This window comes from Ovis aries, chromosome 3, assembly GCF_016772045.2.
Source record: "Ovis aries strain OAR_USU_Benz2616 breed Rambouillet chromosome 3, ARS-UI_Ramb_v3.0, whole genome shotgun sequence".
In the NCBI taxonomy this organism is placed as follows: Eukaryota; Metazoa; Chordata; class Mammalia; order Artiodactyla; family Bovidae; genus Ovis; species Ovis aries.
Window position 1 is genome coordinate 16,101,164 of NC_056056.1, and position 17,512 is coordinate 16,118,675.

A 17,512-nucleotide genomic window follows, 5' to 3' on the forward strand; every position below is an offset into this window, starting at 1 on the left:
CCATGGGTCACAAAGAGTCAGACACAACTGAGTGACTGAACAGGAACAAAGGGTGTTTAATGAAGCAAATGAATGCAAAGGAGGAAAAAAACGAAGTGTTTCTTTACTAGGAGAAAACAGCTGTTCTAAGAGCGCCTAGAAAACTAATGCTTCTTTCTGTTGATCAGGAACTATCATGAGTTTGAGCAAACTCTGGAAGACGGTGAAGAGCAGGGAAGCCTGGCATGCTGCAGGCCATAAAGTCACAGTCAGACATGACTGAATAACAACACCATGCTGGGAGATGGAGGAAGGTAAGTGTGTGCCGGTGTAGATGTGCACACACGGCTGCAGGGTTGATTCATCAGGACGCTGGCAACACACTCTTATCTTGTGCACAAGCTGAAGAAATAGTGTTAAAGGAAGAGTCATTTGGATATGTGTCTGATGATAAAACCTTTCTCTCGATATTTTGATGAATGAATTTCTGTCCACCAAATGATAAGGAGATCTAGACCTGTGGCAAGGATCCTACCTAGTCCTTGTTTGTCCAATTCAAAACTTGTATTAGTATAAAGTTGACTGTGTGTATTTTAGATTTTTTTCTATTAAATAAGGGAAAAAATGAACATATATTTTCTGATGTCTTGGAAGCTTATCATTGTCATATGATAAATCTTATACACCCTCAGAGTTGGTGTTTCTTGCTTTCCCTGACTGCCTGGGTTGGGTGTCAGCTCTGGTGCTGATTCTTGCTGACGGGGGCCTGGGGGCCACCGGGAGCCCCTGCTCCGTCTGCTCCATTTGCCTGAACACTGTTATCTTTATCCTTCATCAGATATTTAGTGGGCGCTCCTAAGCCTTCTTATACAGAAGAAAGAAGATCAACTTTTAGGATTTGACACTTGTATCACCATGTAGTTTTAGCCTCACAAACAAGGCTCCTACCAGAAGGCTGTTCAGCTGCATTCAAGGTTCCAGTGAGACTCCAGGGTCCTAAGACCTGGAGTGGGGGTGTCTCTTCTGCCCCACACAGCTCCTCCATTTCTCCAGTTGCCTCCACCCATCCTGTGATCCGGGACCACTATCCCTAGCCCTTGCTCTCTGCCTCCAGTCTGCTGAGGTCTGGCCCCCACACTTGGCTCTGCATCTTTCTCCTGCTTGCTCTTCCCAGCTCCTCCTCTCCAGAACTCTCCATTTGCCTCTTGAGTCATGGAGGTCATGCCCTTGCAGGATGGGACTGACCTTCAGTTAGTGGGCTTTGGATGTGGGCATGAACAAGAATATTCTCCCAGTGCTCTTCCTAAACCAGGGACAGTGGTTCTGCTATCATTTGAGAAAGTAAACATTTAGCATCTAGGCCAATTTTTATATGCTCTCTAATTTTTTTTTCTTTTGCCATGCTGTATGGCATGTGGGATCTTAGTTCCCTGATCAGGGATTAAGCTGGTGCCCTCTGTAGCGAAATCTTGGAGTCTTAACCACTGGACTGACAGGAAAGTTCAAAATATGTATTGATTTTTGACAGCTCCAGCATATCCAGATTTACACACATGCACACATTTTTACAGACAAATCCATCTGTCTAGGTTATGAGACAAAATTGTGTAGTAGCTAAACTAGAGTCAGAAAGTCAGTATTTGAATCCTTTCTCTCATCTCACCAGTTGTATATTCTTGAGCAGGTTATTTAACATTTCCCTGCCTCAGTTTAAGCATCTGTAAAATGAGGCTGACAATGGTACTATTCTCTTGCCTTTGTTGCTGAATTTGCATCAATTTATTTCATATGATCCACTTAGGACAGTATCACCTTTTAGGTTTTCAATTCCATCCTCAACATATCCATGAAAAGAGAGTAAACTTAGTAATTACCAGGGCTACAGGCACTTTGCTGACCTTAGTTGATTGTTGACTATATTTCAGGAGCTGTGCTGAGCACTTGCTGTCAATTGAATTACACAAGTTTACTGATACCTCTGTAATTAGGAAAATTAGGCAGCTCCAATGAACAATTTTCCCATCTGCAAAATGGGCATAAAATATCTCTTTTGAATTGTGATAACAATTTAAGTGAGGTTAAGTGAAGTATTGGTCAAAGCGTTTACTACATGATGACTGCAATTATTGTTGTGATGGTTGTTAGTATTGTCCTTGTTATTATTAATCACAGCAAGTTGTTTTCTTAAAGAGTGAAAACAGATTGTGCTCATCCACAGACCCCACTCGTCAGCAGAAGTATAACATGATACATATGTGTTCTTCTCAGGCCCTCAAGGTCTGGGGGAACATTTATTTCTTTTCTCCTTCTAAAAGCATGTTTAATCAGTGTATGGGTGAAACAGGGCTTCCTAGGTGGTTCAGGGGGTAAAGAATCTGCCTGAAATTCAGGAGACGTGGGTTCAATCCCTGGGTCATGGAGATTCCCTGGAGGAGGAAATGGCAACCCACTCCAGTATTCTTACCTGGCGAATCCTATGGACAGAGGAGCCTGGCTGGTTACAGTCCATGGGGTCGCAAAGAATCAGACATGACAGACGTGACTGAACACACGAACACACCCCAAAGTGAAACGAGAGCAGGAGCAAAGGTAAGAGTCTTTGTTTTAAAACAACACCATTATTTTGATATGGGATGGGATGTTTTAATTTTCCCAAACCTGTGTAGTCTTATGTATTTTGCTTGCATAGTTGAAGAAATTAAGTGTAAGTACTGCTCGTTCTCATTAACAATAGGAACAATCAAACAAACAAAAAAAAACTGTTAAAAAAAAAGGAATCAAATAATGTCCTGCAAACCTCACTGGTCCTGGACGGTTTAAAATTGCTTCTCCACCAATGCAGCTGTGACACAGTGTTTCCTGGGCTCCGGGAAGCTTTGTCTATAAACGACTCCATTTTGAGAGTGGCCCCTTGTTCTTTGGTGGTGGTTGTTGTTGTTACTTATTTATTTCTTCCAGGAACAATATAAGGGTCTCCAATTAGTTGCAGGTGCAAATATTATGCATGCAATTAATTGTCTTCAAATGGTTAATTATGGGCAGAATTGGCTAATTCAGGGTGCAATTAACTGCTTGCCACTTCTTCGGAGAATGCCCGTAGACAATTGTGTCTGCAATTAATTTACAAGAGCCATTCCAGTGAAAACCTTGAGCTATAAATCCAAGAATAGAGTGGGAGGATTTTTTTTTTCGAAGCAGGATTTCACTCTGGGTTAATTGCATTGACTCTTTCCTTTGGCTTTTCTATGCAGGTTGACTGTAAATGGGGTTTTCTATGAGCTTCAGACATGATTGGAGCATGCTTGCTCCCTTGGAGAATGCTGAAAACGAGCAGAGAATCAGGGAACCTTCATGGAAGCCGAGGGACCCTTGAGCATCCAGGATCCAAATGGCCTTTCAGGGAGCCCTATTGTCCATGTGGTGGTGGTTTAGTTGGCTCAGTCATGTCCGTCTGACTCTTTTGTGACCCCATGTACTATAACCTGCCAGACTTCTGTCTATGGGATTTCTCCGGCAAGAATACTGGAGTGGGGGTGCCATGCCCTCTTCCAGGGGATCTTCTTGACCCCGGGATTGAACCTGGTCTCCTGAATTGACAGGTGGGTTCTTTACTGCTAAGCTGCAGGGAAGCCCCTGTTGTCCATCAGTTCAGTTCAGTTCAGTTCAGTAGCTCAGTCGTGTCTGACTCTTTGCGACCACATGGACTGCAGCACGCCCGCTTCCCTGTCCATCACCAACTTCCAGAGCTTGCTCAAACTCATGTCCGTCAAGTCTGTGATGCCATCCAACCATCTCATCCTCTGTCGTCCCCTTCTCCTCCTGCCTTCAATCTTTCCTAGCATCAGGGTCTTTTCCAATGAGTCAGCTCTTCCCATCAGGTGGCCAAAGCACTGGAGATTCAGCATCAGTCCTTCCAGTTAGTATTCAGGACTGATTCCCTTTAGGATGGATTGGTTGGGTCTTCTTGCAGCCCAAGGGACTTTCAAGAGTCTTCTCCAACACCATAGTTCAAAAGCATCAATTCTTCAGTGCTCAGCTTTCTCTATGATCCAACTCTCACATCCATACATGACTACTGGAAAAACCATAGCCTTGATTAGATGGACCTTTGTTGGCAAAATTATGTCTCTGATTTTTAATATGCATCTAGGTTGGTCATAGCTTTTCTTCCAAGGAGCAAGTGTCCTTTAATTTCATGGAACTCTCTTGCATTTTTGATGATCCAGTGGATATTGGCAACTTGATCTCTGGTTCCTCTGCCTTTTCTAAGTCCAGCCTGAACATCTGGAAGTTCTTAGTTCACGTACTGTTGAAGCCTTACTTGCAGAATTTTGGGCCCTACTTCGCTAGCATGTGAGATGTGTGCACTTGTGCCTGTTGTCCATGGTTCTTGCTTATTTGTTTTCTCTGCATGTTCATTCATCTCTGTACCTTTTCTGGAACTGCATTTCAGTGCATTTGCAGAAATGGGTGTCCTCATGTCTTCCCCATCATGTTCAATGTCTCCACTCAACAACCGATTTTCACAGCTACTTTTTAATTTACTTATCAGCAGAGATCAACACTTAAACAGATCCTTTCCACAATCATTTAAGTATAGTTTTAAAATTTGCTATGTTCTTTCTATGGGCCAACCACTGAGCTAAATACTATGATTACGTTATCATACTTAATCCTTACAATAATCCCATGTACTAGGCCCTCTTTTTATCCCCATTTTGCTTATAAAATAAAAAGAGTTTTGGTGACTTGCAAGTAAATGGTGGAGCTGAGATTAAACCATGCTAAATGGATTCAAGTACAAGCAGCAATAACATAAATGCTGTGTGATGAAGGAGGTCAGCACAGAAAGGATGGATACCCTTCTCTTTGTTTCTGGTGAATTGTAAACTACTTTTTGGAATGAAAGTAAACAAAGGGAGTGAAAGAAATCTATCCAGATATATGCCATATGTCAGGGTCTTCATACACCTTGTCTTTAAACCCATCCATCTGCCTTGCATGAGAGATGTTTGTTACCATTTAAATAAGGAGTAGACAAATCTGGGAAAGATGAGCCAGCTTGCCAAAGTTCGCATGCCCCATCAAGCAGAGAGAGCCTGAAAGGACGTGTCATGGGGTTGACGATAATGGTAGTCACGACTCGTTGTTTCCTCGTGTCGTGTTTCCCAAAACTTCCTGTAAGATGACTTTGAGTAAGGTTGGGTTCTCACCACTTTTTAGGATGATGGGTAACTCGAAACTCTTTTCTCCTGTAAAATATGATTTTGTTTTGCTCCTAAACAGGTGTGGCTTGGGGAAACATTTTCTGTTTCCATCAGGGTGTATGTGATCATTTGATGGGTGTGCGGGGATGATGCGTGGAGCCCCTTGAGTCTGATCCCCTACTCTGCATCCGAGACCTGGTTTCTTATTTACATCTTAGGTCTTGGCCACACTCTTGGATTTAGGATTTCTGATTTGCACTTCTAACAGAGATTAGGATGTTCAGTACCACTTCTGTCAGCTTGTTGTTGTCTTCAAAATCTCCGGCCCAGCATGACAGCCCATAGTGAGCTATTGTTTTGAACATAGACCCTCCCCTGCCCATTAAGTCCTTCTCCCTACTCCCACCCCCTAGTGTGACAAATACCTCATGATCAAAGTGTGGATTCCAGAGCATGCACCTGTAATAAGAATAACACTGTTCATTCCTTGTCCTAGAAGATACAAAAGGTACCAGAAGGCTAAAAATTTGGTTTTCAGAAAGAAACAAGGAAAAAAAAATCCATTTCAGAAAGAAAAGACTTGTCAAGGCAATTTCTTGCAAGAGCAAACCTTTCATTAGAAATCAAGTTAGATCTAGTTTTGAAGGCGTGGCGAGATATCGCCTGGCATTTCCTATTGTCATTTCTTACATGACACAGACAGAGGAGAGTGATTGTTTTCAGTCCCACTTATATTAAAAGAGAACTAACCAAATGAGTAAAATCAAATATAATTAGTTTTACCTAAATTGTAGGTTTTCAGAGCAATTAATAAACCTGAAAGTTGAAAGCTGCTTGTTAAGTGAATCAAAGATCAAGGAATATATTTCCTTTATTGAATGTCATTCCTATGTAAACCAACCTACACAAATCATCTTCATGTTTGAAATATAGCAAGTGGGTAATTGGAATATTCAGCCGCAGCAGTAACTTAAGCACTGCAGGCATCTCCCTGGCTCCTGACTATAGCATGATATCTCCACCCCTAACTCCAGTTCTCATCCCTGAGGAGCTGGAGGCATAGTTGTCAAATACCAGGATACTGGAATCAGGAAGGCATCCAGTTTGAGTCTCAGCTTGGTTCCCCCACTGACTCTGGGACCAGGAAAGCTTTACCACCAAAGCCCCACATTCCCATGAGTAAAGTTGGTCTACCCAAGTGGTGTAGACCCTGATGTCGGGAAAGATTGAGAGCAGGAAGAGAAGGGAATGACAGAGGACGAGATGGTTGGATGGCATTACCCACTCAATGGACATGAGTTTGAGCAAACTCAGGGAGATGATGAAGGACAGGAAAGTCTAGTGTGCTGCAGTCCATGGGGTTGCAGAGTCAGATACAACTGGGTTATTGAGCAAGAACAGCCCAAGTCATATTGGATTGGAATTCTTCAGGAGGAATTCTTCAGATGTCTTATGCAAAGTATTAATATTTAGCAAACTGCTTTTCACATGGCTTAAGCCAATACGTGCTTTTTACTACCATTATTCTTATTTTCCAAATGATATGTGAAATAATTCTGGGGAGCCAGTTATGGTCACATTATCTTTTCCAGAACTTACCAATCCATTGCAGTGTGCCATGATCATGCGCCTCTCTCCCCAGTTGATGGTGGGAAACTGTAAGTCACTTTCCTGGCTTGAGCCTTGATTTCATCAGGACAATGGACACTTCCTTCAGCCTTCATAAGAAGGTCCTTGGAATAGAGGTCCTTATGGCAAAGTTGTGCCATGTGCAAGAGCTGTATACTTAGGTGCCCTTAAAAATTTGGGGAAAATATTTCTCCCTCTAAAAATTCATATAGCTTAGGACCCCAGGGTGACTTTCCAGGGACACCTCATTATAGAACCACAAGCCCAGGAGATACTAAGAATTCCAAGGCAGCATCTGAAACTCCATTGCCATGTGCTTCATTCTATCAACCATTGAAGCATTTGGCGTTTGTTCTACCTGAGTTGATCTCGCATTTTCCTTGGCAAAGAAGGCACATGTGATACTGTGGTTTTATATTACATATATAATATATATAGTCTTTGTTTCTGTACAGAGTTCTGAAAACCCTTGAGATTTCTTGAGTGAAAAGAGTGTCAACGATGTCTTTTGTTACATTAACGAGGGGATGTTTGGAAAGCACCTCAGGTCAGGGCAGAGCAGGGGCTGGGGGTGGGGGTTGCTGATTGCCTAGAGAACCAACCATGTGTTTGAAGGGCTGGCACTTAAATGCCCTCCTCCTGGCCGCTGAAAAGGGAAGAGGAGTTGGAGTATGCACCAGTGACCAACGGACAATGATTTCATTAATAACACCTATGTTATGAAGTCTTCATAAAGACCCCAAAGTGGAGGGCTTGGAGAGCTTCTGGGTTCATGAATGAGGGGAGACTTGGGGAGAGTCACATGATCAGAGAGCCTGGAAGCACCACACCCTGTAGCCACAGCTTGCTGTCTACATCATTTCCACCTGGCTGTTCCTTATAATAAGCAGTTAATCTAGTTAGTGAAAGGTTCCTCTGAGTTCTGTCAGCAGTTAATAGAACCCAAAGAGGAGTTGGAACCTTCTGTTTCTAGCCAGTTGGTCAGAAGGGTGGGTAGTTATTTGGACTTGCAACTGGCATCTGAGGGGAGGTTGGAGGGGTGGTGGGCAGGCTTGTAGGAAGGAGCCCTTAACCTGTGGGGTTGGACATTATCTCCATTGTCAAGACACCCAGCTCATATCCAAGATTTGGCGGGTGGTGTGGAAATACACTGGAATCGGGAACTGGAATCCTTATCACATATCATTATGCCTGTTTAGCAGATAAACACACTGAGAAAACAGAGCACAGAAGCTGTCCACAGAGTGCGGGATAAAGTGTAAAACATGCCTTCTCTTAATGTTTATGACAGTGACTCTTACCGACCTCTTACTTTAGCATCTCGTTACTATCACCCCTGCTTTTAGGTTTCTATTGTTTGGTTGGTTGATTTTGTTTGTTTGTTTGTTTGTTTAACAGATGGCAGAACAATTGCAGGAGAGGTGAGGACCTAATCTGTATGCCTAGTTTCCTGCAGCTCCAAGGTGTCTCCAGGATTCCACTGAAAGTGAAAGTGAAGTCTCTCAATCACATCTGACTCTTTGCAACCCCATGGACTGTAGCCTACCAGACTCCTCTGTCCATGGACAGGCAAGAGTACTGGAGTGGGTTACCATTTCCTTCTCCAGGGGATCTTCCCAACCCAGGGATCGAACCCAGGTCTCCCGCATTGGAGGCAGATGCTTTACCATCTGAGCCACCAGGGAAGCCACTGAGCCAGGCATCAAATGACGGGTGGTCCTTTATTGAGGACCTGAGAGTCTCCTGAGAAAAATGACCAAGGAGATGCTGGAACTGACTTTCCAACCAGGGTATTAGAAAAATAGAGTCTTCCATAAAGGAGCAAAGATTTTTCCTGGAATCCACCAGGAAGCCCAAGAGAAAATGTAGCACGTTTTATTTGGACTATAAACAAACTTACATTAAAAAATGCTTGCCTTACTTCTAAATTAGATGTGGTACCAGGCAGTGGGGTAAATGGGCAGCCTGCAGGTTTGGGAGGCAGAGTAGTCTAAATGGGCCAATCCTCCTGTGAATGGCCTCATGCCCCAGGTAAGCTCTGTTTTGTGGGTCCAACTGAGAGTGAGGGCAGTGACCTTTTTCACAGCTCTCTGGGAGGACCTAATGAGATGCTGCATATCACCTGCCCTGTTGACCTTCCTATCATGAGTCTATTGTAAATGGAGAGATGTTCAAACCCATTAATACATCACCATTTTCCATCACGTCTAAGTAAGGTTTCCTTTTTGGAAACAAACAAGTGTGTACAGACCTTAATATAAAACCCCATTCCCAAATAAGCATACAAACCTTCGCAGAAACTTAAAAAGATATTGAATAATTGAATAATAAATAGAACAGCATATAGATGAATTAAGAGCCCAGGAATGAGTACCATATGGGTGAGAATTTGCTTAAAATACACATGGGGCTTGGAGGGAAGGGGGCAGAAATAGAAGATTTTTGGCAAAAAAAAAAAAAAAATACGCTTTGGGATGATGCCAAATTTGAAAACATTTGAATAAATAAGCTTAGGGAAAGTATAGAAAGATTTCTCTCATCCTCCTAGATAAATGAGAGGGAAGAAATGTAGGTGTAGATCCAGAAAACTCACAGAGAACATGCAGGCATTTTGGCAGAAACTAGTTTGGAGTTGGCTTGGCCAGTTTCAGAAACAAGACCCTTCCTCTAGGATGTTGCTGTTTAGCACACAGCACTCCGTTGAATGCTTGCACGTAGAGGCATCTTTCCCTTTAGTTTCAGCATAAGCTCCACCAGGAGTCAAGTAAGGGGTGTGCCTGGCACATAGGACACCTCATACCTGTGTAATAAGAGCCTGCACCTGTCTTTTCTGCAAAAAGGATGTGAGATCCTCCTAGAATGTCGGTTCACAATCACATTCTTTTTGTTCAGTCCACCATCTCACTTTTCATTTTCATATTCTCTGCTGTTGTGCATGAATATGGAAATGTGCCTTACTTTCACTCTCTTTTAACCAGGACAATGACTTCATTTAAATAGACATCCTTCTCCCAAATATTTTGGTCCTGGGCTCAAGAATCTATTATATTTCAAATAAAACATGTACAGGGAGATATGATTTTGTGTTAACTGTGCACTGACTTTCAGGTTAGAACTCATTGACATCCATTTTTTGGTACTGTGTGGTCAAGTTCAGTTCAGTTGCTCACTTGTGTCTAACTCTTTGTGACCCTGTAGACTGCAGCATGCCAGGCCTCCCTGTCCATCACCAATTCCTGGAGCTTGCTCAGACTCATGTCCATCAAGTCTGTGATGCCATCCAACCATCTCATCCTCTGTCGTCCCCTTCTCCTCCTGCCTTCAATCTTTCCTAGCATCAGGGTCTTTTCCAATAAGTCAGATCTTCGCATCAGGTGGCCAAAATATTGGAGCTTCAGCTTCAGCATCAGTCCTTCCAATGAATATTCAGGACTGATTTCCTTTAGGATGAACTGATTGGATCTCCTTGCAGTCCAAGGGACTCAAGAGTCTTCTCCAGTACCACAGGTCAAAAGCATCGATTCTTCGGTGCTCAGCTTTCTTGGTCAAAGAAAGCACAACCTTGTGGTCAAAGATAAACACGATTTGGGGTTGGAAAGAAGTCAGTTGTGTCCTCACTGTCCAGGGAGAGCTGATCCTTCATTTCTTCACCCTCGCTGCCCTCAGAGCACTGACCTGAGATTTCCAAGGCTGAAGTCCCATTTCTGAAATCAGAGGAAGTCTGTTTGTGTGCCCAGCACTCTGCACCTGCTCCAATTTCCCAAATTCTCAGTTACTCACTCATGGTGCTCTGCACTGAGCACCTACTGTGTGGCTTGGCAAACATCGTGGCGGGTCTCAGTTTACAGAGCCTGTGCCTTGAGAAGCCCCCGCCTGCCCCTGGAGCATGCACAGTGCATACTCAAGAGGCTTCAGAAACACAAGAACAGCAGATAGGTGGACCATGACTTAGCACCTCCCATGGCCCTTCGCTGCTCACTGGACATCAAGCCCAACAGAATGCACAACAAAAGTACAAGCTCTCCAGCCTGCTCTCCCCCTTATACTTTTCTTAAGCAGCATTCTATAAGCCATGTGCTCTGTCACCTTGAGGAAAGTAATTTGTTTTTATCAGTGCAAGTTATAATACTTCTTCCAGGGATTTCTGTTTCTAAAAGATTCTAATGACTCACCAGTCTTTGGTGAGTAGATTCTATGACCTGGTCGCTGGGACCTTCATGATCTGGGGTTAAATCTCTCCATTTTTTTTTTTTTTTTTAATGATTCAACCAAAGTGATGGAGTCCACACTCTGTGCTTTTCCCAACTCTGCATCTCTGTTCACTTTTTTTTCTTGCACAGAATGTCCTCTGTCTTCCTCTGTGTCTTTGCTCCTCCTCTCTAGACCCATCCAGTTCTTAAAGTGCTGAGTCATCCTTCATCTGCACACCTGGACCAGCTAACAGCCTGGTAGTGAGACGCTGATTTCAGGAAGTCTTGGCTGTGGATCTTGGATCCTCCAAATTTACTGATAATTTTGGGTGGATTATTTTCTCTCACTGATCCTCAAATTTCTTCACCTGTAAAATGGGACCAGCAGTGCTTATTTCTGAGTTACTGCAGGTGAGATTAAATAAGATGAAAGTTGCTCAGTGGTGATTGTAGCCCACCAGACTTCTCTGTCCCTGGGATCCTGCAGGCAAGAATACTGTCATGGGTTGCCACTTCCTCCTCCAAGGGATCTTCCAAACCCAGGGATCGAACCCAGGTCTCCTGCATTGCAGGCAGATTCTTTACCATCTGAGCTACCAGGGAAGCTATCTACATGCATTCAGTGCTACTCAAAGTCTTTGCCTCATGTCTCTATTTAGTTATTTTTATATTTTTTAACTCAACAAAGAGCAGGTTCTTGTGATTCAAGACACTACTCTTCTTTTATACCACCATGATCTTAAAATGATGCCTTAATAGGCAGAGTAAACAGGACACATGCCAGTATTAGTATTGTTTCTAAGTAGCTTTCAGGCACGTAAAGTAATACCTATATGACAAGAACAGTTCAGAATTTTGCCTTTTAAAAAATCTACAAAACACAATTTTGTTTTACTTTATTTGTTGATTTTTGCACTACTCAGATGCGTTCTCATGCTGTATTTTACACATAAATTTTAAAATTTTGTTTTTCAGATGTTAGAAAAAAATATTTCAATATGATAGGATGTATCAGTCTTCTAGAGTTGTCATGCTGAAACATTACAGACTGGGAGGTCTTAAACAGCAGAAATGTATTTTCTCAGAATTCTGGTGACTGGAAGTCCAAGATGAAGGTCCAGCAGGTGTGAGTCCTGCTAGCAGATGGATGCCTTCTGGGCTGTGCTTGCCTATATGCCTGTGGAGGGAGGGGGGTGAGGGTCCAGATGTTCCTTCTTATAAGGGCACTAATCCTGTCAGATCAGGGCCCCATACTAAGGCCACACTTAGCTGTCTTTACTTTCTTAGAGTCCCCATCTCTGAATAAACCACACTGGAGGTTTGGCTTCAGCATCTGAGTGGTTGGGAGACAGAATCATTCAGTTGGTAATAAAGGATAACGGTCATCATCTGAAAATAACCTCCCAGGACCTTATGTGGGTAGGGTTTCAAGCAACATTTTCACCACTTCTTGGGTTGATGCACACTCCTGTAGTCTTTTTGTTCCTTTGAACATCGGCAGGATCTTACTTTCTATTCGGCCTTCTTTCCAAGCTCCAATCTTGTCTGTTAAAGAAAAGCCACCAAATTGTGGTTGACACTATGACTCAAATCTTGATGAAAAGATCTCTCCCAAACTAAGAAATATTTTTAAATAGATCTGATGTCGATGTGTTGAGTGGAAACTGCTTATGTGCTGGTTTCCCCAGAGTCAGTGGAATGGCTATATTTTGTGTGACTGGTTTGTATTTAATTTAAAAAAAGAAAGATGAAATCATAGGCCCTGAAAATAAATTTAGAAGCAATTTAAAATAATTGTGTCATGACAAAGCAGTGCAAATTTTTATTCCAAAGCTAATATTCATTATTTTACCTCTTGGTATCTCTCTCTGCATCTATATCTAAACACATATAGGTATCTCCAGTATGTGTGAAATATGTCAAAATAGGTATGCAATCTTTTTGCTTGATTCACAAATACACAGGCTAATCTAAACCCCAACATGTACACAAACCAATCCAAACCCCAACATGTGCACAAACCAATCCAAACCCCAACATGTACACAAACCAATCCAAACCCCAACATGTGTACAAACCAATCCAAACCCCAACATGTGCACAAACCAATCCAAACCCCAACATGTGCACAAACCAATCCAAACCCCAACATGTACATAAACCAATCCAAACCAGCTATTGTGATTCAACTCAAGAAATGAGATTCTCTAGAAATAAGTGTGCAGGTAGAAATGATACAAACCCTCCGTGTGTGATAAAATTCTAGCTCTGCAAGGTGCTCTGCACACCCCCTGCCCCACCCCCAGCCTCACTGTGTATGATCTTTTATCTTTAATATTTCCGCATATTTTATACTAGTGGATCTTGATGAATTTAAGCCTGGGCACTGCACGGATTCCAGATTTCAAATGAATAACTCTTTCATTTAGTTAATAGCTGCAGCAGAGCCATAAAATGGTAATAGTTTATGACTTTCAGGATATAACCTGCAACCACAGACAATATAAATTATATTACATCGCACTTTACAGCCGTATGAAGCATAGCCAGGAGCTCACCACTGGTGTAAAGTCTGAGGAGGAGGGGGTGGGTGAGGGAAAGAACTGTTTATTTTTTTGCTTGTTGGCTAAAAAAACGCTTTCCTCTCATGACCCAGTAAGCCATAATTCTGATCGGAGGCGTCCATACCACTGTGCTGAAGACAACTGTGGCCACAAAAGAAAACTATTCATAAAGAATGGAGGGGGATATTTTCATTCCATCCTCAACTTATAGGGCTTCATCCAGCACAAATGGAAAAGCAACCTCCGTTTCTGCTATAGGCATCGGTAATTGTTTTCAAGGAGACATGTGTCATTAGAACTGTGAGGGATGGGGGAGCATATAGAAATGCGCTGTGTCTGGACTCGCCAGGGTTTTTGTTTTGTTCTCTTATCTGTGAAGAGGAGCCTGAGTGATGTTATCCTTCCTTCAATTGTTCCTGTGGCTTCTAAATCCTGCTTCATGTCTTGGCTTAAGGTTAGGCCTCTGAACTGAGAGTGGAGGATGAACCCTGATTCTGTAAATGGACCGTCTAAATAAAAAATGAAGATAATAGAGCTTCAGAAATTGTTAAGGGCCAGAGGGAGAGAGTGAGGCAGCCCAGCTTTTGAAACGACGGAAGGCCACTCACTCCTTCGCTGCACCTGCTGCCTGAGAAGAGCTGTGTTTTTGAAGAGGCCTGTGGTCCGATCTGCATATCAAATAGCTGATTTGTAGATGAGGTCATTCATTTTGTGGTCTGTCTGTTTGCTGGGCTGAGGATGGGCTGTTGCCTAGCAGTGGCCCCCAGGGTCCCTGCAGCCCCTTGAGTCAGCAGCCCTCCTTGTCCATTCTGAACTCAAATCCAGGATTGCCTTTCATGAATAAATCTCTGAAATATCTAAGGGATTGGTAAGTTCAAAGCATGGGCAATACGTGACCAGCAAAGCTTTTCCTTGATGGCATTGGTTCATCAACTTAGGTATTGTTTAGGTAAAAAAGTCAGCTTGTCAACTTTTCTGTCTCCTGCTCACTATCACAGGGATGGGTAAGGCTTTAACACAGAAACACGGTACCTGCTTTGGGCGTATTTAGGGAAAGCTTACTGCTTGAACACAGGGTGAAAGGAGAAATTAAAATACGCTGCCCTCTCTGTGGAAATACATAAATACAGTAGAATTCAATGTGGAAAATTGATTCCAACTTCCAAGTAAGTTTTCTTGTTCTATAATTCTGTTAACCTGCTGGCTCTTACTGTGTGCATGTATGTGTGTGTCTGTGCTTGTGTGCATATAAACACACCCGTGTATTCCTGTACACACACACACACACATACACATACACATTTTAACTGCAGGTTCTTTCCAATAGAAATCTGCAGAAGAATAAAATCATGACTTCAGGTCAGCCAGCACCTTTGTAATGTAGTCTTTGTATGCTTTTCAAAAGAGAACAGTCATTTCACCTGGTCTAATTCTTTAGACTGCATTTTTCATGGCTTCACGGCTTTGTCTAGTAGAAAATGTTCCAGAGCAGAACTTTCTTCTAAAACTTAGGAATTAGAACCTGGAACAAAATTTGATTTAAATACATAACGATGACACCCATGTTGTGGAGGTGTGCATCTTATCACAGATCCTTTTCTGGAATAAATATCTTCCTTTGTTATGGGTCTCTGGTTCATTACATTTTTCAGTCTCCAACTGCTATTTCAGGCTGAAGGAATAGCTTTGCAGACTGGGAATATCCTATAAGATTACAAAATTTTGTCAAAATAATCACATACATTTATAAAAACAAGAGCAAGAGGGAGGAAAAAAAGGTAGAGTTCCATAAGTCAGGTGGTGAAATAAAAAAAGTATGTTATTACTTTAAATAAATATTATAATTATTGTTGGAAAAAAAGTATCTTTAGATCTTAAGGTGTCACTCCCTGAATAATCTGTTTCCTTCCTTAGACAAGGGAAATCACCAACATATAGAACACTAACATTTACAAATTTCTTCAGTGAAGTGTGGTCAGTAAGGAATGCTTTTCTGATTGTGAAAGGGCTATTTAAAAGTAAGTAACCAGAAGGAAACTGGTCAACAGTGAAACCAACTAAATAGTGCTATTTGTGCTTTTTGAAGATTGGCAATTCTACTGACTAATATAAATATATATATATATATATTTTTTTTTTAGTATCTTGCAAAGCTGACATAAAATTATGGAAATAATGACCTATGTTTGCATGAGTTTGAAGCTCATGCTGCTGCTGCTGCTGATAAGTTGCTTCAGTCATGTCCGACTCTGTGCAACCCCATAGACGGCAGCCCATCAGGCTCTGCCGTCCCTGGGATTCTCCAAGCAACAACACTGGAGTGGGTTGCCATTTCCTTCTCCAATGCATGAAGCTCATACTCACTTTCAAATACTTCAGTGGGGCCTCCCTTTCTTGATCTGCACAGACTGAGGCTTCAGAAGCTGTGACTTAGTCAAGGTCATTTAGCAAATATGGAGCCAGGACAAAAATGTGGTCTTCTCACTTCTGGACTGATGCTTTGCAATGGCGTTCCCCAACAGATAACTGAATGGATAGCTGATGAGAACTGTAGGCTAAGCACATAAAGAATTTCTATGATAGGATAATTATATATATATATATAAGAGGATGAGATGGTTGGATGGCATCACTGACTCATGGACATGAGTCTGAGCAAGGTCCGAGAGTTGGTGATGGACAGGGAAGCCTGGCGTGCTGCAGTCCATGGGGTCACAGAGAGTTGGACATGACTGAGTGACTGAACTGAATGAACGTATAGTTAGAAAGCAAATCATATTTTTTCAAAGTGGAACTTTTAATAATAATGTACAGGAATCCAATTTTGGAAATACAATCTGGTCATGTACATTGTGGAAGTCAGCAGACATCAGTTTCTTCAATAAGACTGGAGAGTAAAGAGCTATCCAACCCTCACTGTTGTTAAAGATACGATCCTGTATATGCAACATAGAGTAATAAAAACAGTGACACAAGGTACCCAGAAAGCCCAGGAGGAGTGGGATTTACATCTAGATCTAGCCTGATCTTTGACCCTTTTTACAGACCAAAAGCCTTTTAGAAACTGAAGCTCTCAGCCACAGATTAATGAATTGCAGGCGGGTCATGGGCCCTGCGATGCTGCTCGGAGAATGTGTTCAATTCCTACAGCAGCGAAGAGGTTAACATCAGTCATCTCCTAGGGAACCAATTGATGGTTCACTGCAGAGTGCTGGGCGATGACTGGTTTTCTGTTTAATAAAGTAAAGGTTGATGGCTATGGATGATTCTTTTTTTGAGTCTTTTTTTTTTTTTTTGGTCACTGTAAGCAAGTTAATGCCACCTACCATGGTACAAACCCAGAGATATTCTTCACACTGGAAAAAACTTGGGATTTAAAAGCAACAGGAATATTTGTAAAAATGTTCTGATAGTGTGTATATTTACAATGTCTTATTTTAAATATTTTATGTGAAATTACATGCAAGGTGTTCCCACCATTTAAAACCATTTACAAAGCTATATCACTTTCTTCTTCGAGAATGAGAAAAGGTTAATTTCTGTAAATTACACAAAACAAATTTTAAGGTATTGGATATTTTGTGATATATTTGCCAGCTTTTAAAAAAAAAATGGGATCTTGATTCTGAAAATAAACCAAAGCAGAATTGTGTAGATACCCCACCTTCAGACACACACACAAAAAGATTCAAAGTTCCTTATGCCTTTCTCCTTTCTCTTTCAAAAACAGCTTTTCTGTGTGTTGTGGTGTTGACAAGAGGTAACAGGAAAACCAGTGCATTTGAGCTTAATGAGCAATTCATCTGCACACTGAGAAGTAGGGAGGGAAATAAATCCAGGCCAGCACTGTTCAGGTGGTGGTGGTGGGGGAGAGACATTTCTTATTTATCATGCTGCATAATAGAGAACTGATCTCCTTGCCCATAAACTCCCAGCCACCAAC

At 42.0% G+C, this 17,512-nt stretch overlaps 1 long non-coding RNA gene across 2 annotated transcripts in view; it reads left to right on the forward strand.

Moving 5' to 3' along the window:
• The window catches only part of LOC132659557 (uncharacterized), a 93,539-nt gene extending 76,713 nt beyond the window's left edge, over nucleotides 1-16,826 (forward strand). Inside the window, exons 2-4 of one of the 2 annotated variants that reach the window (XR_009600108.1) lie at nucleotides 168-2,568; nucleotides 3,231-3,578; nucleotides 8,214-16,826. This is a non-coding gene — a long non-coding RNA (uncharacterized LOC132659557). Of the gene's footprint in view, nucleotides 1-167; nucleotides 3,579-8,213 lie in introns of both variants that reach the window. The other variant, XR_009600107.1, reaches the window with a different exon arrangement.
• Nucleotides 16,827-17,512: the final 686 nt, after the last annotated feature.